The sequence below is a fragment of the Thalassophryne amazonica genome, chromosome 14, assembly GCF_902500255.1.
Source record: "Thalassophryne amazonica chromosome 14, fThaAma1.1, whole genome shotgun sequence".
Taxonomy (NCBI): Eukaryota; Metazoa; Chordata; class Actinopteri; order Batrachoidiformes; family Batrachoididae; genus Thalassophryne; species Thalassophryne amazonica.
Genome location: NC_047116.1, coordinates 6,439,700 through 6,462,942, shown reverse-complemented (window position 1 = coordinate 6,462,942; position 23,243 = coordinate 6,439,700). Strand labels below are relative to the sequence as shown.

The following is a 23,243-nucleotide window of genomic DNA, read 5'->3' as shown; positions in this document are numbered from 1 at the left end:
GGCTGTTCCACAGACAGACTTTTTGTGGTTCATCAGACTTTTGACATTGACAGAGTGCATCCAACCACCCAGGATGCAAAGCAGACCTGTGTCCATGAGATATAAGACACAGACCACTGTCCTAATGCCACAAGCAGATCCCACTCCAGACATAAACATCTTCAATTATCCAGGCTTGGGGCCAACACCCAGAATGCACTGGCTTGTAGACCCACAGTGGCTGAGTTGAGCCACAAACAACAATCCAAAAACAGTCTTTGTTTTTGTTTTGTTTTTGTGTGCACTGAGGTGCTGGTGACCGCCTCTGGACAGCTGGACATGCAGAGCCAGCTGATGTATTCATGATATGAGTGCTTGGCTTCATTCATGTCAGTAAATTACTTCCTTGTTTGCGTCCGTAGTTCATAAAGGAACAGGAGGATGATGATTCTTGTGTTGTCCGCTCTTGATAACAAGAATGAAATATTACATTTTTTTTTCTTTGTGTGTGTCTGTGTGTTTGACAGTGAGAACAGAATCATTACCACTGACATGATTGTCTTACATTTAAACAGTATGTTCATTGTTCTTAAAATGTTCTGTGCTCTCTCATTATTTTGCCCTCACATATTTTGGTTGATTTATGTACATTTGTCAGTGGTGGACACAGATAACCAAAAAGTTAGCTTCGATGACTGGTAATCAGCTAACTGAAACATTATCTTTTTTAACGCTAAACCGATAAACTGTCAAATTTGTCGGAAGTTACAGATAACTGATAACTTTCAATTTTGCCTCCCATACAGTCTGAGCTACTAAGAAGCTGATTTGGAGTTTAAACACCACCAAAGCTTCTAATAGAACCAACAGCGACCACAAACCCAAACAGCCAATGAGCCAGCGCTTCTGTCTTTGTGCACTCTGCCCCCTGCTGTAGGAAAGCATCATTTACCCTGACAGGGTACAGTGATCCAGCGATGAGGTGGAGGTCTTGAAATGGAAAGCAGGTTTGAAATATGGTTTTGCTTTATAAATAAAATTATTCTGGATAGAATAACTACATTAATGTAAACTCTTAAAATGTACAAAGTGATATAAATTTGTTATCTGATATAAATTTGTACATTCAGTCTGCTAAATGTGACGTGTAAATTTGAACATCAACACCCCAAAGGGATTATGGGTAAACTATAATCTCCGCTCATACTGATTGGTTGATTCATTCAATTTATGTAAAAACCAACACAAGTGAATCAATGTAACGTGTTGGTGTTTACAAATAAATGTGCTTTTGTAAAATATGTCATTTGTCTCATTTGTATAAAAAAAAAGAAATATTCAAGATCCCGCTAGACAGTGCCTAAGCGCACACGTGATGACATCACAACTCTATGCGGTTAGGCCTGGTTCACACTGCAAGATAATTAGGCCGATATCGGACCCGATCTTCCCCTTCCGACAATCTTAAGGACGCCCCGACAATCGTGATGACCCTAAAGATAATCATATCAGATATTCCTCCTGTGTGTGGTGTGTTCAGAGCGCTCTGATCTGCTCAGAAGGACGTCAGGGGCACTCTGATTGCAAATCGGGGATATCCAACATGTTGGATTTTTTGGCCTGATATTGCAGCGTGTGTTGTTTCCTCCGACCAAAACGAGCACGCAGTCTGCTGAATGTGACGTGCAGCCAATCAGAAAGCGAGGTGATGGACATCTTCTTCTTCTTTGTCTTTCGGCTATTCCCGTTAGGGGTTGCCACAGCAGATCAATCGTTTTCATCTCACCCTGTCCTCTGTATCTTCCTCTGTCACACCAACCATCTGCATGTCCTCTCTCAGCACATCCATGAACCTCCTCTTTGGTCTCCCTCTTCTCCTCCTGCCTGGTGGCTCCATCCTCAGCATCCTTCTCCCTATATACCCTGGGTCCCTCCTCTGCACATGTCCAAACCATCTCAATCTCGCCTCTCTGACTTTGTCTCCAAACTGTCCCACCTGAGTTGTCCCTCTGATATGTTCATTCCTAATCTTGTCCATTCTTGTCACTCCCAAAGAGAATCTCAACATCTTCAGCTCTGCCACCTCCAGCTCTGCCTCCTGTCTTTTTGTTAGTGCCACTGTCTCTAAACCATACAACATAGCTGGTCTCACTACTGTTTTGTAAACTTTCCCCTTCACTCTTGCTGATATTCTTCGGTCACAAATCACTCCTGCCACCTTTCTCCACCCACTCCACCCTGCCTGCACTCTCTTCTTCACCTCTCTACCACACTCTCCATTACTTTGAACAGTTGACCCCAAATATTTAAACTCATCTACTTTCACCACTTCTACTCCTTGTAACTGCACTATTCCACTGGGCTCCCTCTCGTTCACACACATGTACTCAGTCTTGCTTCTACTGACTTTCATTCCCCTTCTCTCCAAAGCATATCTCCACTTCTCCAGACTAGACTCAACTTGCTCTCTACTCTCACTACAGATCACAATGTCATCTGCAAACATCATAGTCCATGGGGACTCCTGTCTGATCTCATCTGTCAACCTGTCCATCACCACTGCAAACAAGAAAGGACTCAGAGCTGATCCTTGGTGTAATCCCACCTCCACCTTGAATGAGTCTGTCATTCCGACTGTGCATCTCACCGTTGTCACACTATTTTTGTACATGTCCTGCACTACCCTAACATACTTCTCTGCCACTCCAGACTTCCTCATACAATGCCACAACTCTTCTCTTGGCACCCTATCATAAGCTTTTTCTAAATCCACAAACACACAATGTAACTCTTTCTGTCCTTCTCTGTACTTTTCCAACAGTATTCTCAGAGCAAACATTGCATCTGTAGTGCTCTTTCTTGGCATGAAACCATATTGCTGCTCACAGATCTTCACCTGTTTTCTAAGCCTAGCTTCTACTACTCTTTCCCATAACTTCATGTTGTGGCTGATCAGCTTTATGCCTCTGTAGTTACTGCAGCTCTGCACATCACCCTTGTTCTTGAAAATAGGAACCAGCACACTTCGTCTCCACTCCTCAGGCATCCTCTCACTTTCCAGGATTTTATTAAACAATCTGGTTAGAAACTCTACTGCCATCTCTCCTAGACATTTCCATGCCTCCATTGGAATGTCATCTGGACCAACTGCCTTTCCACTCTTCATCCTCTTCATAGCAGCCCTCACTTCTTCCTTGCTAATCTCTTTTACTTCCTGATTTACTCTCACCACATCATCCAGCCTTTTCTCTCGCTCATTTTCTTTATTCATCAACTCTTCAAAATCAAATCAAATCAATGAAATCAATTTTATTTATATAGCGCCAAATCACAACAAACAGTTGCCCCAAGGTGCTTTATATTGTAAGACAAGGCCATACAATAATTACGGAAAAACCCCAACGGTCAAAACGTCCCCCTGTGAGCAAGCACTTGGTGACAGTGGGAAGGAAAAACTCCCTTTTAACAGGAAGAAACCTCCAGCAGAACCAGACTCAGGGAGGGGCAGTCTTCTGCTGGGACTGGTTGGGGCTGAGGGCAGAGAATCAGGAAAAAGACATGCTGTGGAAGAGAGCAGAGATCAATCACTAATGATTAAATGCAGAGTGGTGCATACAGAGCAAAAAGAGAAAGAAACACTCAGTGCATCATGGGAACCCCCCAGCAGTCTAAGTCTATAGCAGCATAACTAAGGGATGGTTCAGGGTCACCTGATCCAGCCCTAACTATAAGCTTTAGCAAAAAGGAAAGTTTTAAGCCTAATCTTAAAAGTAGAGAGGGTGTCTGTCTCCCTGATCTGAATTGGGAGCTGGTTCCACAGGAGAGGAGCCTGAAAGCTGAAGGCTCTGCCTCCCATGCCTCCCAAAATATTCCCTCCACCTTCTCAGCACACACTCCTCACTTGTCAGCACATTACCATGTGCATCTTTTACCACCCTAACCTGCTGCACATCCTTTCCAGCTCTGTCCTTTTGTCTGGCCAATCGGTACAAGTCCTTTTCTCCTTCCTTACTATTCAACTTCTTGTACAGCTCGCAATATGCCTTTTCCTTTGCTTTTGCCACTTCTCGCCTTACGCCGCATCTCCTTGTACTCCTGTCTACTTTCTTCATCTCTCTGACTATCTCAAAACTTTTTCGCCAACCTCTTTCTCCTTATGCTTTCCTGGACCTCTTCATTCCACCACCAAGTCTCCTTGTCTTCCTTCCACTGTCCACATGTCATACCCAGTACATACAGAGCATACAGGACATACAGAGCGGAAAATAAAATCAAAACAGCTGTTCTGACTTACCAGAAAGTCCGGTGGTCACGCTGTATCCACTCCTTTAAAGAACACCTTTTCTCTTTCTTTTTGTATTGTTTTTTACCTCTGTTTTAAATAGTCCACAAAGTATCTCCATTTGTTTACTCTGAAGTCACATTTAATCTCGAGAGATTTTGCAAGATTTCCTGTCCGAGCTGGGAATGTTCGTGTGTGAAATCTGTTCGTGTGTGGTGGTGTTGTCCTTACCATACCACACGCTGTACGACCGAACCTGTTAGAGCTATGATTTATTATCTTCACGTGTGTGGTCTCTCAGGTTTTGGAAACCTAAAGATAATTTTAAAATCCTGTCGTGTGAACCAGGCTTTAGGGAGACAAGGTTTCTTTCAATAACAAGAACTGTCAAAAAACTTTCTTGTGTGTGGTTGCTGGAGTTGTGTGGTGATAGGAATCACCTTTTGAATGCTTGAATAACGATGTCAGTTGCACAAATCAAATAATAGTGAAAACATGTTTGGTGCGGTGTCATACTGCATCAATCAGTTACTCCGTGAGGCATCATAACATCCGATCAGTTAACGGCTCGGTGCGGTGTTATAACAGATCAATCAGTCGCTCCGTGAGGCGTCATAACATCCGATCAGTTAACGGCTCGGTGCGGTGTTATAACAGATCAATCAGTCGCTCCGTGAGGCGTCATAACATCCGATCAGTTAACGGCTCGGTGCGGTGTTATAACAGATCAATCAGTCGCTCCGTGAGGTGTCATAACATCAAGCCTGGTTCACATGGCAAGATAATTAGGCCGATATCAGACCCGATCTTCCCCTTCCGACAATCGTGATGATGCTAAAGATAATCTTATCAGATATTCTTGCCGTGTGTGGTGTGTTAAGAAGGACGTGAGGAGCTAAATGTGACATGCAGCCAATCAGAAAGCGAGGTGTCTGACCTGGGAATGTTCGTGTGTGAAATCTGTTTGTGTGTGTTGTTTTTACCGTGTGGCTGACACCACACACTGTACAACTAAACCTGTCAGATGTATGATTTGTTTTTATCTCCACGTGTGTGGTCTCTCAGGTTTTGGAAACCTACAAATAATTTTAAAATCCTGGAGCCTATCCCAGCAGTCATAGGGCTTGCAGCGGGGTTCACACTGGGCAGGGTGCCAGTCTGTTGCAGGGCCACGTACAGACAAACACATTCACACACCTACAGTTGAATTAAAGCTCCCAATACACCTAACATGAATGTCTCTGGATGTGGGGGGAAGCTGGAAAACCCTGAGGGAGCCCACGCAAACAAGGGGACAACATGCAAACTCCACACAGAAAGGCCACAGGTGGGATACGATCCCATAGCCATTTTTCTGTGAGGTAACGGTGCTACCGTATATATATATATATATATATATATATATATATATATATATATATATATATATATATATATATATATATATATATATATATATTTGGAAATATATAATATATAATAATATATAATATAATATAATATATAATATATATTGGAAATATTTGGCATTTTTGGAAAAGGTGGAACTGTCCAGCGCGACTTATACTCCAGAAAATACAGTACACATGGACTCAAAGCCTTGAATGACCCATGGCAAAGAGTATAATGGTCTGCATTCCTCATCAAATAAATAAATAAATAAATAAAAACACAATAAAGCCAGTTCTTGGGACAGGACATGGCCTGTGTGTGTACAGCCGGACTGTGCGTGCAGATCCGGGTCAATGCATAAAACGCCCTTCTCCTTGATAGTGCGGTTCCTCTGTGGCTGGACAGGATTTATCCAGCAGGCTGTTGTGTGTGCATGATGGATAGGTGCTGACCTTGCTGCAGCCTGTGGCTTTAGGCTGATGGACTTGCTTTGCCACTTCCAGAAGCGCTGTTCCTCTCCAAGCATATAAAAGGAAAAGTGTTTGTCAACCCTTCACAAGCTGTCTCACATGTTGTGCACGTTCTGAGTCATGGAGATGACATGGTGAGGGGTACGACATGTCTGCCCGACAATTTGATTAGGAAGTTTGTTGTGCACATTTTTTGGTCTGTTCAAAAATCAAGTGACACACAGGTGCCCCCCTGCAGCTCAGGCAAGGGGATGGCGAATGGCTGCTAGCATGCGCAGATTTGTGCAAATTCCGTCACTGATATCATTTGCAAGCTGTCACAGCCCAGTGAAATCCTACCTTTAGTCTGCAGGATTCTTCAAAAATTTATGAATAGTTTTCAATCAAACACACTGATGGGGGCTTTGGCATTTGTTGACAGTTTTCACGGGCATAATGGGTGAAACGGTATTGCAATTGCTGTTGCCAAGAAATGCAAGACAGTTTTGTTTACTTCCAGGTTGGTCGTTGTCATGAACTATCTAGCCTTTGTCTCATTAACTGGCTTTATTAACATTTATGGACACATACGAACTGCAGAACGACATGCTTCGCTCTTAGCCTAGCAATTCGTCTGCAACATACACTGAACCATAATATAAATGAAACATTTTTGTTTTTGCTCCCATTTTTCATCAGATTTCATCACCCTGAAATGTTGAGTTTTATCACACAGCACAAATCCACAGATGTCAGGCGTTTCAGAGAATTTGGCAGTACAGCCAACTGGCCTCACAACCGCAGACCACATGTAACCACACCAGTCCAGGACTTCCACATCCATCGTGTTCACCTCCAAGAAGGTGTGAGACCAGCCACACGGACAGCTGCTGCAACAATCGGTTTGCAGAACCAAAGAATTTTTGCACAAACTGTCAGAAACCGTATCAAGGAAGCAATAGGTATTTTTTGTATATACAAAATGTTTTACTATATATATATATATATATATATATATATATATATATATATATATATATATATATATATATATATATATATATATATATATATATATATATATATATATATATATGGTGAAAAAATAAAAGTTGCGAGAGGCTTCGGCCACTTGATGTTTTTGTTCATTATTGGAGAACATTACTGGAATTACTGGATTACTACATTTCCTATTTGGGGAAAGTTGTTGCTTTGTGTGGGACACCGAAACAATGTCTGATTACAATAAAATTTGGCACAGATCTTTTATTTTATTAGTGGAACAAGAACAACGTGTGGCCTAAAAGATTTTGTAACATTTGACATTTTGAAGAGGTCTAATATTTATATATACACACTAGGATGTTGCCGTGGGTATCCATGGGCTCTAGATTGGGTAGCATTTATAAAATATGTCACTGACATTTTTCAATGGTGGTAATAAATTAAGCAAAGCTTATATAATGAGTTGGAATGGTGTGTGAATCCAGAATGTTTATAGAACCTTAGACCTTAACAATTTGTAGAAGAGGAACTCAACCCTTTTATTCAGTGGTGGTGCCAAGGGGGAGCTTGGAGGAGCTTAAGCCCCCCCAATAATGAGCCAAGCCCCCCTAAGCCCCCCAATAATTCTGCCAATAATGTGAATAGCGACTGACATATTTGTGGATCTCAACTGCAGTTTTGCACTGAGAATGTCTCAATATTGCGTAACTGAGCAAAGTGATGAATATGTGTGTTTGGTGATACACCAATGCTGAATCACCCTTCACAAACAGAATTTTCAGTTTTGCAAATAAACATTTATTTTTAAAAACCCACACACAAGTTACAAATCAGAAATTTGTGTTTGTGGATCACAAAGCACATGTACAAATCAAAGGATATTTGTAAATCACCCTCTGCGCATTTGCAAGTATTAATGAGACAAATTTAACTCCATACTCCAAAAATTTAGGTTTCATAAATATTTAGTACGGGCACTATTAAAACTTCACTTATCTTTGTAATTTTATTACTGGTAAATTTTAGAATTGATTTAGATGAGATATATTTATTATCTCACAGGAATATATCACAATTATCTGGGAACTACGTTTTGCGCAGGAATTCATCAAGCACGTTGACCACAGCCGTGCACTAACACAGAATATGCAGAAGCTGTATATCATTCAGCCAAATCTTCAGTGTTAAATTGGCAATAAATCTTGATACAGATGATTTGTGTAAGGTTGATTCCACGCATTGTCTTGAGGACCATTTCAATGAATTCAGTTCGTATACCTACAAATTTACTGAACTTGCAATCATTCTAAGTTATCAGGCTCGTTGTTGACAACTGGCTGGACACAAATGCAGAACACAAACTCACCGAACTGTAGGCTTAACTCTTTTACTGGGTTGAGTAGCAGGGGTCGGTACACGGTAAGGCAGTCAGACAGGAGCAAATGTACAACAATCATCGAGAGACGTGGTCCAGGAAAACTAGCAGGTGGTCAAAAACACAATGAGGCAACACGAAGCAAGGCAATGGTACAAGAAAAGGCTGGAAATAAGGCTCTAGGCACATCGATCTGGTGAAGGACCAGAGCAAAGAGAGAGTCTTAAATCCACCTAAGTGACGAGCAGCAAATCAAGGACAGGTGTGAGGGGACGCGACTAGAACAGGGGTGTGGTCAGACAAAGGGAAACGCCCACCACCAAAAGAAAGACAGAGAGAACCCAAGCAGAAAGCAACAGGCAAAGAGCCGACAACCCCCCCAAAACCAAGACAAAATATACAATAAAACAGAGCACAAACCCAAAACCTGACAGTACCCCCTCCTCAAGGGCCGACCCCCGACGGCCCAGGAGCAGAAGGATGAGCAGCATGGAAGTCCCGGATCAGAGCGGGGTCCAAAACAAAACGGGAGGGAATCCACGACCGCTCCTCGGGGCCGTAACCCACCCAGTCCAACAGGTACTGGAACCCCCGGCCCCGCCGCCGAGAGGCCAGCAGGCGCTGCACCGCGAAGGCGGGCCCACCGTTCACGAACCGGGCGGAAGGCGGGGGAACGGCAGGAGGCCACAAAGGCTGGACCTAACAGGCTTGAGATGGCTAACATGGAATGTGGGATGAACTCTCATAGACCTAGGGAGAAGGAGATGGACAGACACAGGATTAATAACCCTGGACACGGGAAATGGACCGACGAACTTGGGAGCCAATTTGCGGGGCATGCCACGAAGAGGCAGGTGACGCGTAGATAGCCAAACGCGTTGACCCACGGCATAAGCGGGTGCCACAGACCGCCCCCGAACAGCAGCCTTTTTATACCCCGCAGACGAATGGAGAAGTGCCTTCCTAGCCCGCTCCCAGGTTCGTCGGCATCGCAGGATAAGACTCAGGGCTGATGGCACCGGGGAGTGCAAGTCTGTGGATGAAAACAGACAAGGTGAGTGACCATACACTACGTGAAAACGAGAGAAACTGGAAGAGGAAGTGGGGAGACTGTTATGCACCAATTCTATCCAAGCCAATTGTGATGACCAGGTAGTGGGATGCTGAGATGAGAGGATCCGGAGTCCCTTCTCCAACTCCTGGTTAAGGCATTCGGTCTGCCCGTTGGCCTGGGGATGGCAACCAGAGGTGAGACTGGCGGTGACCCCGAGCAAGCAGCAGAACTCCCTCCAGAATTGCAAGACGAACTGAGAGCCGCGGTCAGACACTATGTCTTGTGGAAGACCATGCAGTCTAAAAACATGAATTAACAAAGCTTCAGCAGTGTCTTTCGCAGAAGGTAGCTTGGCCAGAGGTATAAAATGAACCATCTTAGAGAGTCTATCCACTACTGTCATTATCACTGTGTTGCCCTTTGAGGGCAGTAAACCGGTAACAAAATCTATGGTTATGTGTGACCAGGGGCGTACAGGCACGGGTAACGGCAATAAGGTGCCCGCAGGGGGGCGCGTGGATGTCTTGTGCATAGCACACACTTGGCAGGCGTTAACATATTCAGTTACGTCGGACAACATGTGTGGCCACCAAAATCGTTCCTTGATCACGTACCCTGTTCTCTTGATACCTGGGTGGCACGAAAACCGGCTGTCATGCGCCCAACAAATTACATCACCCCTAAGAGCTGAGGGCACAAATAATTTACCTGGTGGACACCCGGGGGGGCACGGTGCATTGCCCTGCACTGCTTTAACCCTGGATTCAATGTCCCACGTAATGGCGGCCACAAAACATTTATCAGAGAGGATGGTATCGGGCCCCTTGGGCGTGTCAGAGGTGTCTCACTGCCTGGACAGTGCATCCGGTTTACCGTTCTTTGATCCTGGGCGGTACAATAAAACAAAATTAAATCGGCTGAAGAAGATGGCCCAACGGGCCTGCCGGGCATTTAATCTTTTGGCCGTGCGCAGGTATGCAAGGTTTTTGTGGTCAGTCCAGACCAAAAAGGTTTCTTGTGTCCCCTCCAACCAGTGGCGCCACTCCTCCAAGGCCACTTTTACCGCCAGCAGTTCGCGATCACCAATGCTATAGTTGTGCTCAGCCGAGGTAAGCTTCTTAGACAGGAAAGCACATGGATGTAATTTAGTATCAGAGGCCTTCATTTGGGAAAGCACTGCCCTGACTCCCACATCAGAAGCATCGACTTCGACCACGAACTGCCGGGCGGGGGTCAGGAAGGAGTAGCACGGGGGCCGTGGGTAAACCGTTGCTTTAGGTTCCAAAAAGCTTGGTCACACTCGGGGGTCCAGTGGAATGACCGCAGTGAGGAAGTTAAGTCATGTAACGGGGCTGCGATCGTACTAAAGTTACGAATAAATTTGCGATAAAAATTCGCAAAGCCCAGGAACCTCTGTATGTCCTTGCGATTGCTTGGGACAGCCCAATATCGAACCGCCGCGATTTTCCCAGGATCCATCTGGATCTCGCCCTCCAAAATTATGAAGCCCAAAACGAAACTGTGGAGCGGTGGAATTCGCACTTCTCGGCTTTGACATAAAGATTATTTCGGAGTAGGGTCTGAAGTACAGCACGTACGTGAAGCTTATGGGATTCATTATCGGGAGAAAAGATTAAGATGTCATCGAGGGAAACAAAAACGCATTTATTCAGATGCTCCCGTAGCACGTCGTTGACTAAATTTTGGAACACTGCGGGAGCGTTAGTCAGACCAAAAGGCATCACCAGATACTCGTAGTGACCGGAAAGCGTATTAAACGCAGTCTTCCAGTCATCCCCAGAGCGGATTCTCACCAGGTGATACGCGTTCCGCAGATCGAGTTTGGTGAAGATCTTGGCCCCCTCTAAAAGTTAGAATGCAGAGGACATGAGCGGCAAAGGATACCGGCTCTTTACGGCTATTTCATTGAGGCCCCGATAATCTATGCAAGGGCGGAGGGATTTGTCCTTCTTTTCAACAAAGAAAAACCCCGCCCCCGCCGGTGAAGACGATGGACGGATTAAACCTGCCTCTAGGGATTCTTGAATATATTCATCCATTGCAGCACGCTCTGGAGCCAAGAGGGAGAATAATTTTCCCCATGGAGGAGTAGCCCCCGGAAGGAGCTCTATTGCACAATCATACTCGCGGTGGGGGGGGGCAAGGATTTAGCTTTAGATTTGCTAAAAACAGCGCCTAAATCATGATAACAGTCAGGAACACCTGCAAGATCAGGAGTAGTACTACACTGAGTAGGGACGGGCTGTATCAGACAGGAACTCTTGCATGTGGGCCCCCAAGCCTCGACTTTCCCCTTGGTCCAGTCTAAACTTGGCTTATGGTGTTGTAACCAAGGATGCCCCAAAATTACCGGGTGAGTCATATTGTCAAAAATATGGAAACTAATGGATTCTGATGGTTTTCCGACATAATCATATGAACTGATTGGGAACGATGAGTAATTTGGCCCAGCTCATGGCCGTCCACCGCATGCACTGCCAAAGGGCGTGAGAGCTTATATAGTTTAAGGCGGAGGGACCTGGCAAGAGAAGACAGCAACATGTTAGCATCAGAGCCAGAATCAATGAATGCAGGAATAGATAATGAGGTGTAATCAGAAACCAAATTAACAGATATCTCATTCTGTGGGGAGGCAGAGGAAATAGAATTTTGACTCACCCGGAATACCGCTTTCGGCCGCGTTGGGGCACCCTTTACAGAACAATTGTTGACCAAATGACCTGACTGTCCAGAGTAAAAGCAAAGTCCCTCCACTCGGCGTCGCTCTCGTTCCTCAACTGTCAGGCGGGTCCTCCCCAACTGCATGGGCTCCTCCAGACCACTGTGGGGCAAGCTGGAGCTGGCCAGGTTGAGAGTGCTGGCGTAAACGGGAGGCGTAGACGAGTGCTGGGCATGGAGACGCGCCTCCCGGCGCGGCCGGTCCGACAGCCGTCAATCAGTCCTGATGGCAAGTGCGATGAGTTGATCCAGATCTTCTGGCAAAATCGATTGCGATTAACTGATCCTGGATGTGGTCGGCCAGGATCAGTGCCGCCAGGTTCCACTCACTTTTCGCCGCAAGGATGCGGAAGTCTATCGTGTAGTCGGCCACCCGGCGGCTGCCTTGTTTCAGCCTCATCAGAGAGCGCGCCGCCTCGCGCCCCGGGGAAGTATGTTGGAATACCTGCTGTAAGGCGCTGGTGAATGCTGGCAGAGAGGCGCAAGAGGCCGAATTACGGCTCCATTCTGCGGTGGCCCACGCCGCGGCTCGACCAGAAGGGTGAGAAATCACAAACGCTATTTTTGTTCTATCTGTTGGAAACATGGGTGCCATCAGTTCAAAATGCAATTCGCACTGAGTAATGAAAGGCTTCACGTCCCCGGACTCTCCGGAAAAATGGCCGGGAGAGCTGGTTGCAAAAACTCGGAGTGGCTAAGGAAGCCGATGGGGCGGCGGACGGTCCCTTAAGTGGGGCAGTAATGGGAGCCGCATCAGTAGAAGCCTGATGTTTCATGGTTGCTAAGAGCTGCTCCATTTGGGAGCTCACGGAGGACATGAATGAATCCTGGCATTTAGCCAACTCGCTAAAACCAGAGGCGAGAGCAGCAAGCTGGTCCTCATGCTGAGCTAACTGCTTACTGTGGTGGCGAACCGCCAACTGGTAAGCGCTTGTGTCTGCTGCGTCCATTGTTGGCCAGATCGATCTATCAGGCTCGGTGTTGACAACTGGCTGGACACAAATGCAGAACACAAACTCACCGAACTGTAGGCTTAACTCTTTTACTGGGTTGAGTAGCAGGGCTCGGTACACGGTAAGGCAGTCAGACAGGAGCAAAAGTACAACAATCATCAGGCGAGAGACGTGGTCCAGGAAAACTAGCAGGTGGTCAAAAACACAATGAGGCAACACGAAGCAAGGCAATGGTACAAGAAAAGGCTGGAAAGAAGGCTCTAGGCACATCGATCTGGCGAAGGACCAGAGCAAAGAGAGAGTCTTAAATCCACCTAAGTGACGAGCAGCAAATCAAGGACAGGTGTGAGGGGAGGCAACTAGAACAGGGGTGTGGTCAGACAAAGGGAAACACCCACCGCCAAAAGAAAGACAGAGAGAACCCAAGCAGAAAGCAACAGGCAAAGAGCCGACAACCCCCCCCAAAACCAAGACAAAATATACAATAAAACAGAGCACAAAACCTGACATGAGTGATGTGTGTGTGCAGTGATACCACATTTTAGAGGAGCACGAGTGACTAAAACATATACCTTGGTATTTATAAAGCAATTTACTATATATTGTTCATTTTAATGACATTTTGTGGAGCCCCTCCAACTTATACCCCAGCCCCCCTCAGCCCCCCCCCCCAAAAAAATTCCCTGGCGCCACCACTGCTTTTATTTCCTGTAAATTATGTAATTTTGCAATGTTAAGTTACTGTCTTAAAGTATTTATAAATTGTTTAGATTGTTATCACATACACACTATTATTATATTATTTTGTTTATTACTTCTTATTTACTTACTTATTTGTCATTTGATTTTGAATGGTCCACAATGGAAATAAGTGTTTTCACTTCACTATTTTTAACATATTTGCAATTACATTATGTACTTACATTGAACTTATGACATAAAATCACGCACTCAAGCGTTTAATATAAAGATGACTTACTGCCCCCTGCTGGAATGGCATCAGAGTTCAGAATGTAGTTAGCAACATTCTTTGTTCAGACTTATTAGCTAATATCCATAGCTTCTCCAAAAATATTAGTCCTATCAGTGTTCCATTTTGGCAGTGTTCAACCATGACCCAAAATACATAAACATACCAAACGGCAAATGTCAGTTCTTAGTGGTTTTGCATCATCTAAGCCAAACATACACACATGCAAGGACACAGAGGCCACTTGGCTATTATATATATATATATATATATATATATATGCTTTGTTTGATCAAAATTTTTTCAAAACTGTAAGGCACAACTGAGTGGACACCATTCGATAAATTCAGCTGGTTTTCGGTAAAATTTTAACGGCTGATGAGAGATTTTGGTCTGGTAGTGTCGCCGTAAGGACGGCCCACGGCGCCTGACGGCGATCTGCGCTTCGAGGCGGCAGCGTCTCGCCGTTTCAAGTTGAAAACTTCGACATTTCAGGCTCTGTTGACCCAGTAAGTCATCAGAGAACTTTCAGAAGAAGTTGGCATGAGGAGTTTATTCGGACATTCCATTGTTAATGGACATTTTGTAATGAAAGAACGTGCGGGCAGAGTCGCATGTCGGGCCGGACCCGACCGCGGGGGGTCGCGACAGGAAAAACACCTCCATTGGAAACCTTAACGGGCAAGTTGGAACATGCCCAAGCTGTTAAACAATTTCTCAGTTACTCACTTGTTGAAAGCCATCAAAAGCCGCCTGAATTTTACAAATGGTTTTCAACACGGAGGTGTTTTTCCTGTCGCGGCGCACACAGATTTGCCGAGTCGTCACGGAAATGACTCGGTGAATTTGCGCGCACAGTCTTCATTACAAAATGTCCTTAAACAGTGGAATGTCCGCATAAAGTCCCTCATGCCGGCCTCTTCTGAATCTTCTCTGTTCTCTCACGACGTCCTGGTGAATTAAGCCTTAAATTAGGATGTTTTCAGGTCGAAACAGGCCGACGACGGCGCCTGGAAGCGCTGCGCGACATCCCGCTCTGTGGGAAGTCCTTACAGCGACAGAAACACCCCATAATCTCTCATCAGCCGTTAAACTTTTCACTGAAAACCAGCTTAATTTCTCGAATAGTGTCCACTCGGATATTCCTCACAGGTCCAGAAAAATTTTGATAAAGCAACGCACGCCGTCTTGAGCAGCGTGTGAAACAAAGGAATCCAGCCGAGAGGGCGGGACCACATCTCACTCATGTGCACGAGGGTTCAAGCATGATTGGTGTAATCGCACGTCATTCAAATCCATATAGTTAAAAAAAAAAAATAAAAGGGTCGGTTTATTATCTAATAGACCTTGTATATATATATATATATATATATATATATATATATATATATATATTATATATATATATATATATATATACAAGGTCTGTCCAAAAAGTATCAGACCTTTTGTATTTTTTTCAAAAACCTTATGGATTTGCAAGGAAAATGTCTGAACGATTGGGGCAAGCACTGAATCAAATTTTTCCAGAAACTGTGAGAGACAGCCAGGTGGAAACCATTCAGAAGATTCAGACGGCTTTCGGTGGGCTTTTCAGGTCGAGTGGAGTATCCGAGGAATTGTGTAAGAGCTGACATGTCACGACATGTCCCTGTGAGACTTCCAACTTCCGCACGTCTTTCACTTACAAAATCTCCTGTAACAGTGGAATGTGCCGAAAAAGTGCTGATGTCCACCTCTTCTGCAATTTCTCTGGTAGTCAGACGACGTCCCGGATCAACACAGCATTCACTTGGAAATGATCTGGTCGTTTCAGCCTGTCGATGGCCGCGTCGGGAGCGTCTTTAAACCGGTTGTAACACTCCTTAATCTGTGTGATGCCCATAGGATCGTCACCGAAAGCCGTCTGAATCTTCCGAATGGTTTCCACCTGGCTGTCTCTCACAGTTTCTGGAAACATTTGATGCAGCAAAGCTCCAAATCATTCAGACATTTTCCTCGCAATGAATATCCAACGAGGGGGGAGGACCAATGCTCACACAAAGCCTGCTCACAGGCGAATGATGCAACTGACAGGTGTGAAAAAACTCACGCATGCGCATGAAGGTTCAAGGTTGGCTCATGCAAGCACACATGATTCAAATCCATATGGTTTTGAAAAAAATAAAAAGGTCTGATACTTTTTGGATATGTGTGTGTGTGTGTGGTGTGTGTATGCATGTATGTGTGAATTAAATGCACATCTTATTGTTCTTTGGTTTATTTAATTTAATTTAAGTGGTTAAAAAATTCTTTATTATAACTTTGCAATGTCTATTTACTATATTTTACAGTGCAGGAGCAACGATTGAGAATTTTTGAGTCTAACCCCAAAAAAGTAAGGTGTGGATCTTTTTCATTCCGAGAAACCTGTTGTGTGTTGGGGGGGGGGGGGGGGGGGGGGGGTTGGCTGGCCAAGATACTGTTTGTGTGTTTTGTGTATACTTCGGGTGGTTTGTGGGGGGCGTGTCTGAAGCTGTGATGATGGATGAAGCGTCTCTCACCCTCCACTGTCATCATGCCAACCCCATGCACCTGATGAGCAGTTCATGTGCAGATCTAAAGGACTACCAGCTGAAGAGGATGCACCTGATGAGCAGTTCATGTGCAGATCTAAAGGACTACCAGCTGAAGAGGATGCACCTGATCAGCAGTTCACGTGCAGTTCCAAAGGACTACCAGCTGAAGAGGATGCACCTGATCAGCAGTTCACGTGCAGTTCCAAAGGACTTCCAGCTGAAGTAGATATCCTAATGATGTACTACATTTAAGCCATGACTGCTCTGTGTAAGGTGCTGGGGACTCAACCTTGTTACTTCTGTGTGATGACCGTTTGTCCAACACTGTGACACCGAGGATCGCTCCAGGTTTGACGCACCGTGCCTGTTGAGGAGATGGGTGAGGGACACGCTCCATCAGCACACCTCAGAGGTAACTAAAGTTTAAATGACTGAGTAATTAACAGTAGTAATTTGGCGTCTTGCACGCAGCAATATTTGAGCTACTCTAATAGTTGTGTAAATTTGCTCTTCACAGCTGTGGCGTGCGGACTGATGGTCCTCCACAGGCTGTGAGAGCTGTCTCTTTAATTTGAGTCTGAAGTAGAACCTGAATGTGTTTGCTGATGGTGTGAACCCTAAACAGTATTTGTGTGAACAGTGACTTACCTCACCTCTCGTCCTTAACAGGCACTGTCTGATTCATTAACCACCTGGGGGGTGCCGGTGGGAATTTCTGGGTCCAGAACTGTCAGGCTCCAATCCCTTGGGCGCTAGGAAGAGCGCGTCGTCCTCCACCCCGCCAGGCTGTTAATTCACTTTTTGTTTATACATAGCACTTGTAAAATAAATCTGTTTCTGGAACCGCTCTCTGTTTATTTAGCGCTGGGTCCTTGTCAGACGCTGGTTCGCTCCTCAACCCGCGTCCAAACATAACAAAACCAACATTTCTTGAGAATGTGTGAAGTTTTGAGTCACTGGGTGCAATGTTGAGAAATGTTGGTTTCTCAGAATGTGAAAGATGGAGAACCACATGTTATTTTTGCTGGGTTAGGCTCAAAAGTCTCAATCACTATTTGTATAAGTCACACACTTTTTCTCTCAGCTCTTAAATTCATTCATTAATTCATTCAATTAATTTGGCATTTTTGCAGTGTGTTTTTATTACTGGCATCTGGTATTTTATTATGAGAGATTATTTTGTTTAATACTTTGATTGGGAAAGTACCAAAAGGTCATCATAATTATTAATATTATTATGAAAAAGGGGCAGTGCTGGTGGCCCACTGGTTACTGCACTTGGTTTCAGTGCAGAAGGTTGCTGGTTTAAACCCCACCCTGCCACATTTCTCCATGTAATGTGGAGTTGTGTCAGGAAGGGCATCTGGTGTAAAACCTGTGTCAGTTCAACATGCAGATCCACTTCAGGTCTGCTGTAGTGACCCTGAGTGAAAATGAATGAATGAATGAAAACTGTTTATTTCGAACATTGATACAACACCTTACAAGATAAGATCAGTAAAGACAACAACAAAAAAGTTCCTACTGTTACCAACATGTCCGAAAAGGGTGTAGGGTGAAGCATCACTTATTGATCCCTACCCCTTCTTCCCACAACCAGTAATACCCTTTGCCACATATACACATAGATTCCGACACACCGAAACGCGATAGCAATATATATATATATATATATATATACATACATATATCTATATATATACACCATACATACATACAACACATCAACATACCTATACACATATATACACATATACAGATATACATATATATACACATACATATACACAAACATAAAATATACACCTACACATACCTACTTACATACAAATACTATATATTTACAAGCCGAAGCAAAAAACAAAAAACACCCTAACCCTCATTACCCTTCCTCCTCCCTATACCTAGAAAAAAACATATTTTTGTACCGCTGTTTGAACTGGTTCATGCTTGGACATTGCTTGAGCCCCACTCCCAATCGTTCCACATCCTCACCCCACAGACAGAAATACAGAAACCTTTTAATGTTGTTCTGTCCCACTGATGCTTTAAATTAAATTTCCCCCTCAGACTGTAATCCCCTGATCTGTTAAAAAAAACATATTTTAATATTGCTGGAAGTAAACTGTTTATTGCTTTATACACCAATTTGTACTGTTTGAAAATGAACCAAGTCTGTGAATTTTTAAGAATTTGGATTGTAAAAATAGTGGATTTGTATGATCTCTATAGCCAGTATTATGAATAATTCTTATAGCTCTTTTCTGCATTACTGATAGTGATTGTGTTGTCCCTTTATAAGTATTACCCCATACCTCTGCACAGTACTGTAAATATGGTAAAACCAGTGAGCAGTAAAGAATGCGGAGTGAGTTGTGGTCAGAATATGTTTCGCTTTGTTTAGAACTGAAATGCTTCTTGGACAGTTTACTTTGTATATGTTTTATATGAGTCTTCCAGTTATCTTATCATCTATTATCACCCCCAGAAACTTATTTTCATGTACCCTTTCAATATCTACCCCCTCGACTTGTAACTGAACCTGTATGTCTGTATTACAATAGCCAAATAACATGTATTTTGTTTTACTTAAGGTTAATGATAATTTGTTTGTCAAACCATATTTTCAATTTTCCCATTTCTATACTGATCCTCCTCAGTAACTCCTGCAAATCCCCCCCTGAACAAAAAATGCTTGTGTCATCTGCAAATAATACTAATTTTAATATTTTGGAAACATTGACAATATCATTTATATAAATTAGAAACAGTTTCGGACCCAATACTGACCCCTGTGGGACGCCACAAGCATTGTCCAAGCATGATGATGTATATTCCCCCACTTCACAAACTGTTTTCTGTTACTTAAGTAGCTTCTCACCCAGTGCAACACCAACCCCCTAATCCCATACTGTTCAAGTTATTGATTAATATGTCATGATTGATTGTATCAAAAGCCTTTTTAAGGTCTATAAATATTCCAACTGAATGTAATTTGTGGTCTATGGCGTTTGTAATCTCCTCAACTGATTCTATTAATGCAAGTGATGTTGAACTATGTGCTCTGAATCCATATTGACTATCAGTAAGTAATTTATGTTTATTTATGAATTTGTCTAATCTATTATTGAATAACTTTTCTAATAATTTGGAAAATTGTGGAAGCAAAGAAACAGGTCTATAATTTGTGAAGTGGTGTCTATCCCCAGTCTTATACAGCGGCACAACCTTAGCTATTTTCATTTGGTTGGGAAATTTACCGGTTTGAAATGATAAGTTACAGATGTATGTTAATGGTTCTACAATCCATTCACGAAGAAGGCAACACCTGAAGGGACTTCCTTTTTTTAATGAAAAAAGTGTGATTTTTAGGTGTATAAGTTGCACCTGAGTATAAGACTCAGGATCTCACAAACTAGTAATAATCATAAAAAAAGAATAATAAATGCAACTTATACTCCAGAAAATACAGTAACTGGTATACCATGAGATGTGCGACATCAAGTTGACAAAATAGCAGGTTGTCCTGAACAGCAGGAACGAGTGTGAAACTCACATGGCTGATGTGACTCGCTGCCTCAGCACACTTCATGCTCGACTCACAAATGGTCCGAGCTGCTCAGTGTTTTTAACATACAAGTAAAGATTCTGTCCCATTCTTAATTTCTGCACACTCTGGCTCACCACTCCTTTCACTAAATAATCATTGAACGATGTCCGGAGAAATCGTGCGTGATCCACCATCAAGTTTACTGAAGTGTGTCTGAAACAGATGTGACGTCAGGTAACACTCAGATTGGGTCCACATTTCAACATCTGCTGACTAAAAGTCCATCTCTTTTCAACCATCAATTGATACATCAATTTTTGGCTTTTAAAAAAAAATATGTTTTCATCTCGTTAAATTAAATAGTATTGATGTAGCTGATCCTGGGTAGTTGGATGCACTCTGACAGTACTGAGCTGCTCAGCTGCTGCATTGTTTTTGCAAAAAAAAAAAAAAAGTAAGTTTCCAATCTCCATGTTGAATTAGCACAAGTTTTTTACGTTGGATGTCCTTCTTGATGCAACTTCACATTTCATGGAGAAATGTTGGCAGGAGCGGGGTTTGAACTGGCAACCTTCCGCACTGAACACACAAGTGCACAATCACGTTTGATGGCAACTGAGCTCTAAGAACAACTGTGAGCTCACTTTGTGTCAGAGAAAAAGACTGATGAACCAAAAGAAGAGTGATGAATGTGGTCAGTTAGTTTGTTTAACAGCTCAACAAAAATCATCAACCCTCTACAGCATGTTGGCCTCCGAGGATCCTGGCTGCAGGATCTGAAGGGAAACAATAAGACAAATGGATTTTCTAAAGCAGCGGTAGAATAAAGCATAAATCACAGGGTTTAAACAGAGTTAAAGTAGAACAAATAGGACAACCAACACTCCAGCTGCCGAGTTCAATACATTGCTCCCTGAAACAGAAACACAGTAAACGGACAGAAACACATTATAAACACAACAACGACACCCAGAGCTCTGGCTGCTTTCAGCTCAGATTTCTTGGTTCTTACGTTCACTGATGGTTTGTGTGTGAGAGCTGTAACATGAGAGCGCATGGCACGAGCCTGAGACACAGCCACCACAAACACTCTCACATACAGAATCACAATGACGGAGATGGGACCGATAAAGGTCACAACAAGGTCAACGGCTCCTTCAGTGGGGTTAATAATTATCACACACTCTCCATAGCAGGTATCATGTCCATCTTGATGATTTAAGTCATCCATTAAAATTAAAATGTTGAAGAAAACAGAACAGAACCAACACAGAAAAATACAAAGTTGTACTTTTCTCATAGTCACTCTGGTGGAGTAATGCAGAGGATGACAAACAGCCACATAACGGTCCACTGATATGAGGACCATGTCTCCTACTGAGGCAGACGTTATGATTAATGCCACATAATTATACAGAGGACACATGAGGTCACCAAGAAACCAGCAGGCTGACTGTCGGAAGATTTCACCGGGCAACACGAGGCCCACGAAGAAATCAGAGACGGCCAGAGAGAGGAAGAGGAGGTTAGAGGGAAAGTGAAGCTGCCTGCAGAGAAAACAGCACAAAACACAAAAAGCAGTCTGTGATCATAAAGTTCTAAACTAACAAATTCACTTCATACATCTTGATTCAACATTATCAGTAAAACACAGCACATCTCCTCTGCTGACACATAAGTTAAAGTAAAGTAAAAAAGTATAAAGTATTTATAATTTATGAAGTATTGTAGTTTCCATAATGAAATGAGTCTTTACCTGAAGTGTGAGACTGAGATGATGACCAGCAGGTTGAGAGTCACAGTGAGCACAGAGACGGAGGACATCAGAATCTGTAGAGACAGGACTTCAGACTGAGGGTGACTTGGCTTCCTGCAGGAGGTGTTGAGGAGTTCTGGAAAGCAGAGCTCTGCTCCGTCCTGGGTCTCCATCATCAGAGAGGAGAAGCTGCTGAGCTCCACCAGCTTTCTGACCAAAACTCATGCCCTGCCATGTCCAGCTTGTCCACAATTTCTTGGATAGTCACACGACTGAAAAGCCACCGAAAGCCGTCTGAATCTTCCGAATGGTTGACGAGCTGGGCATGTTACAACATGTCCTGTGAGGCTTCATCACAGAGGTGCTGTTGCTGCGCTATCAGCTTCTTGCCGATGAATTTCGCTGCCACTCTTTTCATGGCAAAATCTTCTTTCACAGTGGAATGTACCGAAAAAGTGCTGATGTCCACCTCTTCCGCAATTTCTCAGACAGTCACACGACGGTCCCACATCACCACAGCGTTCACTTTGGAAATGATCTGGTCATTTCAGCATGTTGATGGCCGACTGGAGCGCGGCGCGCCCTCCACCGTTGTGCAGACATCTTTAAACCGGTTGTACCGCTCCTTAACAGTGGTGTCAAAAGTACACACATTTGTTACTTAAGTAGAAGTATAGATACTGCAGTTTAAAAACATTGTGATAAAAGTTGAAGTATCAACTTGACCTCTTTACTCAAGTAAAAGTGAAAAAGTATGTGCTCCAAAACCTACTTAAAGTATAAAAGTATAAAGTAACCTTTAAAAAAAAAAGGTAGATGCCACTATATGAATTGAAAGCTTAATTTAAAAACTGATTTGTTCTACATGTGGTCCAAGACCCAAAACCCAAAATTACCCCCCAACACCACCTGCATGAAAATGTTTCAATTCTAGAAGCTCTGAAATGCAATCTGGGACTATTCCAGACGATAAACTGGAGTGAGTGCAGCATCTATTTAGTGAGGAAAAAAAAAAAACAACTTTCCTTATTCAAATTCATTCCAGTAGTATTCTGCTCTTACTAGGATGCAGCAGTTTTCTAGTTTGGCAGATAGTTCTGAAGGAAATCACTGAAGAAATTAACACATTGAAAATATGGTTTGACCGAAACAAACTGTCATTAAACTTAAATAAAACAGGG

General features: G+C 43.4%; 1 pseudogene; it reads right to left on the bottom strand.

Moving 5' to 3' along the window:
• Positions 1-21,007: 21,007 nt before the first annotated feature.
• Positions 21,008-22,276, bottom strand: LOC117524920 (annotated as a pseudogene).
• Between the last annotated feature and the right edge of the window lie 967 nt (positions 22,277-23,243).